Consider the following 6,347-nt stretch of genomic DNA (forward strand, 5'->3'; position numbering starts at 1 on the left):
TTTTTTCCATAATAGAAATATTGTTTTGTTTTCCTCTTATTTTTTTTTATTTTTATTTTTTTTGAGATGGAGTCTCGCTCTGTCGCCCAGACTGGAGTGCAGTGGCGTGATCTAGGCACAATGCAACCTCCACCTCCCGGGTTCAAGCGATTCTCATGCCTCAGCCTCCCAAGTAGCTGGGATTACAGGTGCCCTCCACCACACTGGCTAATTTTTGTATTTTTAGTAGAGACAGGTTTCAACATGTTGACCATGCTAGCCTGGAACTCCTGACCTCAGGTGATCCACTCACCTTGGCCTCCCAAAGTGCTGGTGTAATTACAGGCATGAGCCACCTCGCCTGGCTATTTTCTAAGAACAACAAAAATCTTCTTTATATTAAGAAAAAACATATATCCTCTGATGCTCTTACCCAATAATCTTAGTTCTACCCATTGGAGGTAAACTAAGTCAAAATTATTTTCCATGTAAGAGCTTTTCTGATGTTTGACATTTGACTTCATTCCCCTATATATTTTCTTTCTTTCCTTCCTTCCTTCCTCCCTTCCTTCCTTCCTTCCTTCCTTCCTTCCTTCCTTCCTTCCTCTCTCTCTCTACATCCCTCCTTTCTTTCTCCTCCCTCTTTCTCCCTCTCTCTCTTTCTTTTTGAGACAGGGTCTTGCTCTGTCGCCCAGGTTGGAGTGCAGTGGAGCTATCTCGGCAATCTCTGCTTCCTGGGCTGAAGCGGCAATCTTCCCACCTCAGCCTCCAGAATGGCTGGAACTACAGGCATTTTCTTCCAGCCTCCTGTGCAGCTAGGACATAGTCACATGACCAAGGCACAGCAATCAGATGCATTGAAAGGTGGGAAGATGAAGAACCAGGAAGCAAGCATAATTGATTCAGGTGAGTGGCAGCAGCAGTTCCACCCAATTTCCAGAGACAGCCAGGGCAGCAGTTGTAAGAGCAGCATCCAGCATTTGGTAGGATTAGCCAAGGAAGCAGCAGCTTCTGTACCCAGAGGTGGCAGCTGGAGTGTGTTCACAAGAACACACTGTTGTGTGGCTTGATTTGGGTACGGTTTCTGACTACACAGACTCCAAGACCTCCCAATTATTTAAGGTACTCCCTTATATTCTACTAATAAATTTCTTTTCTGGAAAGTCAGTTAAGTCAGCTTAAATCAGTCAGTTTCTGTTACTTGAATCACAAACCTAGACTAAAATAACTTCCCTGAATCTTCATTTTGACTAGATTTGCCCTGGGGGACAGCTCAGAGTGGGAAAAGTTGATTCCTGCCAAGCATCTACAGCCCGTTCCAGACCAGACAGGGATTTCAGCTACCAAAACCTGCTCTGATGCCTGATTACTGTGTAACTCAACAACTTAAAGCTGAACAACTCACAGTGCAGAGTGGGAAGGCTGGATCGCCTCTGAATTTGATTCTCCATAGCCATTTCAGCCTCTAGCCAGCAGGTGGGGGCCTCCTCAGTCTTCTGAAATCAGCCTGCCAGGCATTGCCCTCTCCTTCCCCTCTCACTGCTGCAGGAACTAGAGAGGCGACTCAGTAGGCACCCCTTGGGCCAGGTGGACCCCGGCAATAGTTGCTAATACGCCTCTTGTACTCCAGCCCCACTTCCCCATCCCTCCTCACATACTAGCCACAGAAAAAGAGAAGACGTGGGACCACAAATGCTGTGCATTCCATGTGGCCCCTAAGGTTTATGAGTATCTGTGAAGGCATCAGAGACAGGACACACTTTCCTTTGTCCAGGGTGATGGAAAGGACACAGGAGTTATTTTCTAACCCTGGAATTAAAAGACTAGAAAATACATTCTCCTTACACATAGAAATGTCCCCCAAGGTTGACGGCTTCTCATGCCAGTCCCATCATGGCTTGCATTCAGGTGTCTGAAGTGATCTTCCTTTCATTACATCACTATATCACGCCTCCACTGTCAATCCATCCCTATGTCCCACCATAGAATATTTAAAAGCCTGGAATGGACCCCATTTACAAGTGAGGAAACTGAGGCTCAGAGTTTGGCTTGCCACCTCAAATCTAAACTCTGCATAGCTTCCAAGAATCTCTATAACCAGGTCTCACTCATGGGTTCTCCATAGCAAAATTGCCCTTCCAATCCTGAGAGAATATATAAGAACCATACAGTCCCTTGCATATTTTTTATTTTATTTTATTTTATTTTATTTTATTTTATTTTATTTATTTTCTTGAGACGGAGTCTCACTCTGTCACCCAGGCTGGAGTGCAGTGGTGCGATCTCGGCTCACTGAAAGCTCTGCCTCCCGAGTTCACGCCATTCTCCTGCCATAGCCTCCCGAGTAGCTGGGACTATAGGAGCCCGCCACCACGCCCGGCTAATTTTTTTGTATTTTTAGTAGAGACGGGGTTTCACTGTGTTAGCCAGGATGGTCTCGATCTCCTGACCTTGTGATCCGCCCACCTCAGCCTCCCAAAGTGCTAGGATTACAGGCGTGAGCCAGCCGCGCCCGGCCGCCCCTTGCATATTTTTTAAGATAGTAATTCCAAGCTTTATCTAAGATGAAGCATTTTTTAGCCAATCAATTTTTTAAATTCTTTTTTTTTTTTTGGAAAGAGTCTCACTCTGTCACCCAAGCTGGAGTGAAGTGGCACTATCATGGCCCACTACAACCTCTGCCTCCTGGACTCAAGCAATCCTCCCACCTCAGCCTCCAGAGTAGTTGGGAATACAGGTGCACACCACCACGCCCAGTCTAATTTTTTTTTTTTTTTTGAGATGGAGTCTCACTCTGTTGCCCAGGCTGGAGTGCAGTGGCGTGATAGCTCACTGCAGCCTCCGCCTCCCAGGTTCAAGCGATTCTCCTGCCTCAGCCTCCCGACTAGCTGGGACTACAGGCACACGCCACCATGCCTGGCTAATTTTTGTATTTTTAGTAGAGACGGGGTTTCACCATGTTGGCCAGGCTAGTCTCGAACTCCTGACCTTGTGATCCACCCATCTTGGCCTTCCAAAGTGCTGGGATTACAGGTATGAGCCACTGCGCCTGGCCCTACCCAGCCTAATTTTTTTTTTTTTTTTTTTTTGAGACAGAGTCTTGCTCTGTCACCCAGGCTGGAGTGCAGTAGCATGATTTCGGCTCACTGCAACCTCTGTCTCCTGGGTTCAAGCAATTCTTCTGCCTCAGCCTCCCGAGTAGCTGGGACTACAGGCATGCACCACCATGCCCAGCTAATTTTTGTATTTTTAGTAGAGACAGGGTTTCATCATGTTGGCCAGGCTGGTCTTGAACTCCTGACCTCATGATCCACCTGCCTTGGCCTCCCAAAATGCGGGGATTATAGGCATGAGGCACCATGCCCAGCCCTGGGCCTTTTTTTTTTTTTTTTTTTTTTTTTTTATAGCTATCTTTTTCCTGCAGTAATTTTTTAAATTTTTAAATTCTTGACATCATAGAACTAAACTGAAATTTATTAACATTCCAGTCTTACATTTCTTATTGACAAACAGAAATAATATTCCTGCGTCAAAAAACTCCAAACAAAGCTAAAACCAGGGAAAAGCTTGTAATACGAAATATGGGTTTCAACATTGACAGCTGAACAGAGAATATTATTTTAAAATTCTTAGCAGATGATAAAGTTGTGTAGAAACTGAATACTTACAAATTATTTACAATGTGGAATCAGGCCGGGTGTGGTGGCTCAACGCCTGTAATCCTAGCACTTTGGGAGGCTGAGGCGGGCACATCACCTGAGGGCAAGAGTTCAAGACCAGCCTGGCAACATGGTGAAATCCCATCTCTACTAATAATCCAAAAAGTTAGCCAGGTGTGGTGGTGCACACCTGTAATCCCAGCTACTCGGGAGGCTGAGGCAGGAGAATTGCTTGAACCTGGGAGGCGGAGGTTGCAGTGAGCCAAGATTGCGCCATTGCACTCCAGCCTGGGCAACAAGAGTGAAACTCTGTCTCAAAAACAAACAAACAAACAACAACGACAAAAAAAAACCTGGAATCACTGACCCTAAAAATTCCACAATTAGATCACAAGAAAACAGCAGAAAGGGGTTATAAGGGAATCTACACTGCTATAGCCATACCCCATTCCCTTCTCAGAGAAAAGCCTGGCATTGATTAGATACCAGGCCTGACTAATACTGGCAGCAGAACTAGTGATAGTAACTTGCCTGACAGAGGAACCTTCTGGATTGGCAATTTTGATCTGGGCCCTGGACCTCTTGCACATTTTTTTCTTTTTTTTTTTTTTAAAAAAAGATGGATTCTCACTCTGTAGTCTTGGCTGAAGTGCAGTGGCGTGACCTCCGCATGCACCACACCTGGGTAATTAAAAAAAATTGTTTTTAAATTTTTTGTAGATATGGGGTCTCACTATGTTGCCGAGGCTGGTCTCCAACTCCTGGCCTCAAGGGATCCTCCCACCTTGGCCTCCCCAGTAGCTGGGACTCTAGGCACATGTCTCCACACCTAATTTTTTTTACTTTTTGTAGAGACATGAGCTCACTATTTTGCCCAGGCTGGCTTTGAACTCCTGGCCTCAAATGATCCTCCCACCTTGGCCCCCCAAAGCGCTGGGATTACAGCCATGAGCCACTGCATCCAGCCACCTTGCACATTTTTAAGATGACATATAGTATTTTTCATCATTAGTTTGAAACATAATAGCTACCGGCCAGGTGCGGTGGCTCATGCTTGTAATCCCAACACTTTGGGAGGCCGAGGTCGGTGGATCACTTAAGCCCAGGAGTTTGAGATTAGCCTGGGCAACATGGTGAAACCTTGTCTCTACAAAAATACAAAAATTAGCCAGTCTCATAACCCAGTCTCAAAATAAATAAATAGATTAAAATTTAAAATAAAATTAAATAAAAAAATTTAAAAAAACAAAAAGCAATAGTTACAGAGGATGCATACAATTTCTGTCTTTTTTTTTTTTTTTTTTTTTGAGACAGGGTCTCACTCTATCACCCAGTCTGGAGTGCAGTGGCAAGATCACAGCTCACTGCAGCCTCAACCCCCTGGGCTCAGGTGATCCTCCCACCTGAGCCTCCCAAGTAGCTGGGACTACAGGTGCCTGCTACCACACCCGGCTAACTTTTTTTGTATTTTTTGTAGAGATGGGTTTTCACCATGTTGCCCAGCCTGGTCTCAAACTCTTGAGCTCAAACAATCCACCCACCTTGGCCTCCCAAAGTGCTAGGATTACAGGTGTGAGCCACCACACCCAGCTGCCTTTATTAAAAAATAAAGGCCATCCCAAATCCCAGCTTCTACCTAAAACTTCCCTTTTCTCTGAATTCCTACAGCACTTAGAGTTTGAGCTTCACTGCTCGTCCTGGAAATCTGCCTCATTATATTAGCAGCTTTGTTTCACGACACTTTAAATAGACTGTAATGAAGTTCCTTGCAATCAGGTTTAGTGTGCTTGCAAAGTCAGGCGCAGTGGCTCACACCTGGAATCCTAGCACTTTGGGAGGCTGAGGCGGGCAGATCACTTGAGGCCAAGATTTTGAGACTAGCTGACCAATGCAGTGAAACCGCGTCTCTACTAAAAGTACAAAACAACAAAAAAATGCCAGATGTGGTGGCACACGCCTGTAATCCCAGCTACTCCAGAGGTCGAGACAGGAGAATCATCTGAACCTGGGAGGTGGAGGTTGCAGTGAACCAAGATCAGGCACGGCGCTCCAGCCTGGAGACTGATGAGGCAGTCTCCAGCCTGGAGACTTGGTTGCAAAAAATCAGATACCACATAAACTCCAGGAAAGCAGGGACTCTGTTTTTGTTCTGTACAATATAGCCAGAAGCTGGCATATAATAAGAGCTTAATAAACATTTGTTGAATGAGGGCAGAGTGCATTGGCTCCTGCCTATAATCCCAGCACTTTGGGAAGCTGAGGCGGGAAAACTGCTTGAGCCCGGGAGTTGGAGGCCAGCCGAGTTTTGTAGAGACCCTTTCTCTTGTAGGGACCTGGAAAACGAATGAACTTGAATTTCAGCTACTCCATAACTTTTTAGCTTTGTGACACCTGAATTATTCACTTCAGAATTTATTCATTCATATATGTATTTGACAAATATTTGTTGCATGCCTTCTAAGAGCCAATCACCATGGCTCTTAGTTCAAGAAGATATGTCCCTGCCCTTGAGGAGCTCAAGCATTTAGTTATGAAGGCTGTTACAAGGATGGGGGAAAGGAAGTCAGTGTGAGGCCTAGAGGGAGCTGCAAGTAGCTCTATAAGGCAGAGGCATAGGAGGCCCTCCTGGGACAGATTGCCATGGGCCTCATCTGCCACATATGGGAATGTGAATTTAAATATCAAAACTCTAGGATACTACCAAGGGAC

Source organism: Symphalangus syndactylus, chromosome 23 (assembly GCF_028878055.3).
Source record: "Symphalangus syndactylus isolate Jambi chromosome 23, NHGRI_mSymSyn1-v2.1_pri, whole genome shotgun sequence".
NCBI lineage: Eukaryota > Metazoa > Chordata > Mammalia > Primates > Hylobatidae > Symphalangus > Symphalangus syndactylus.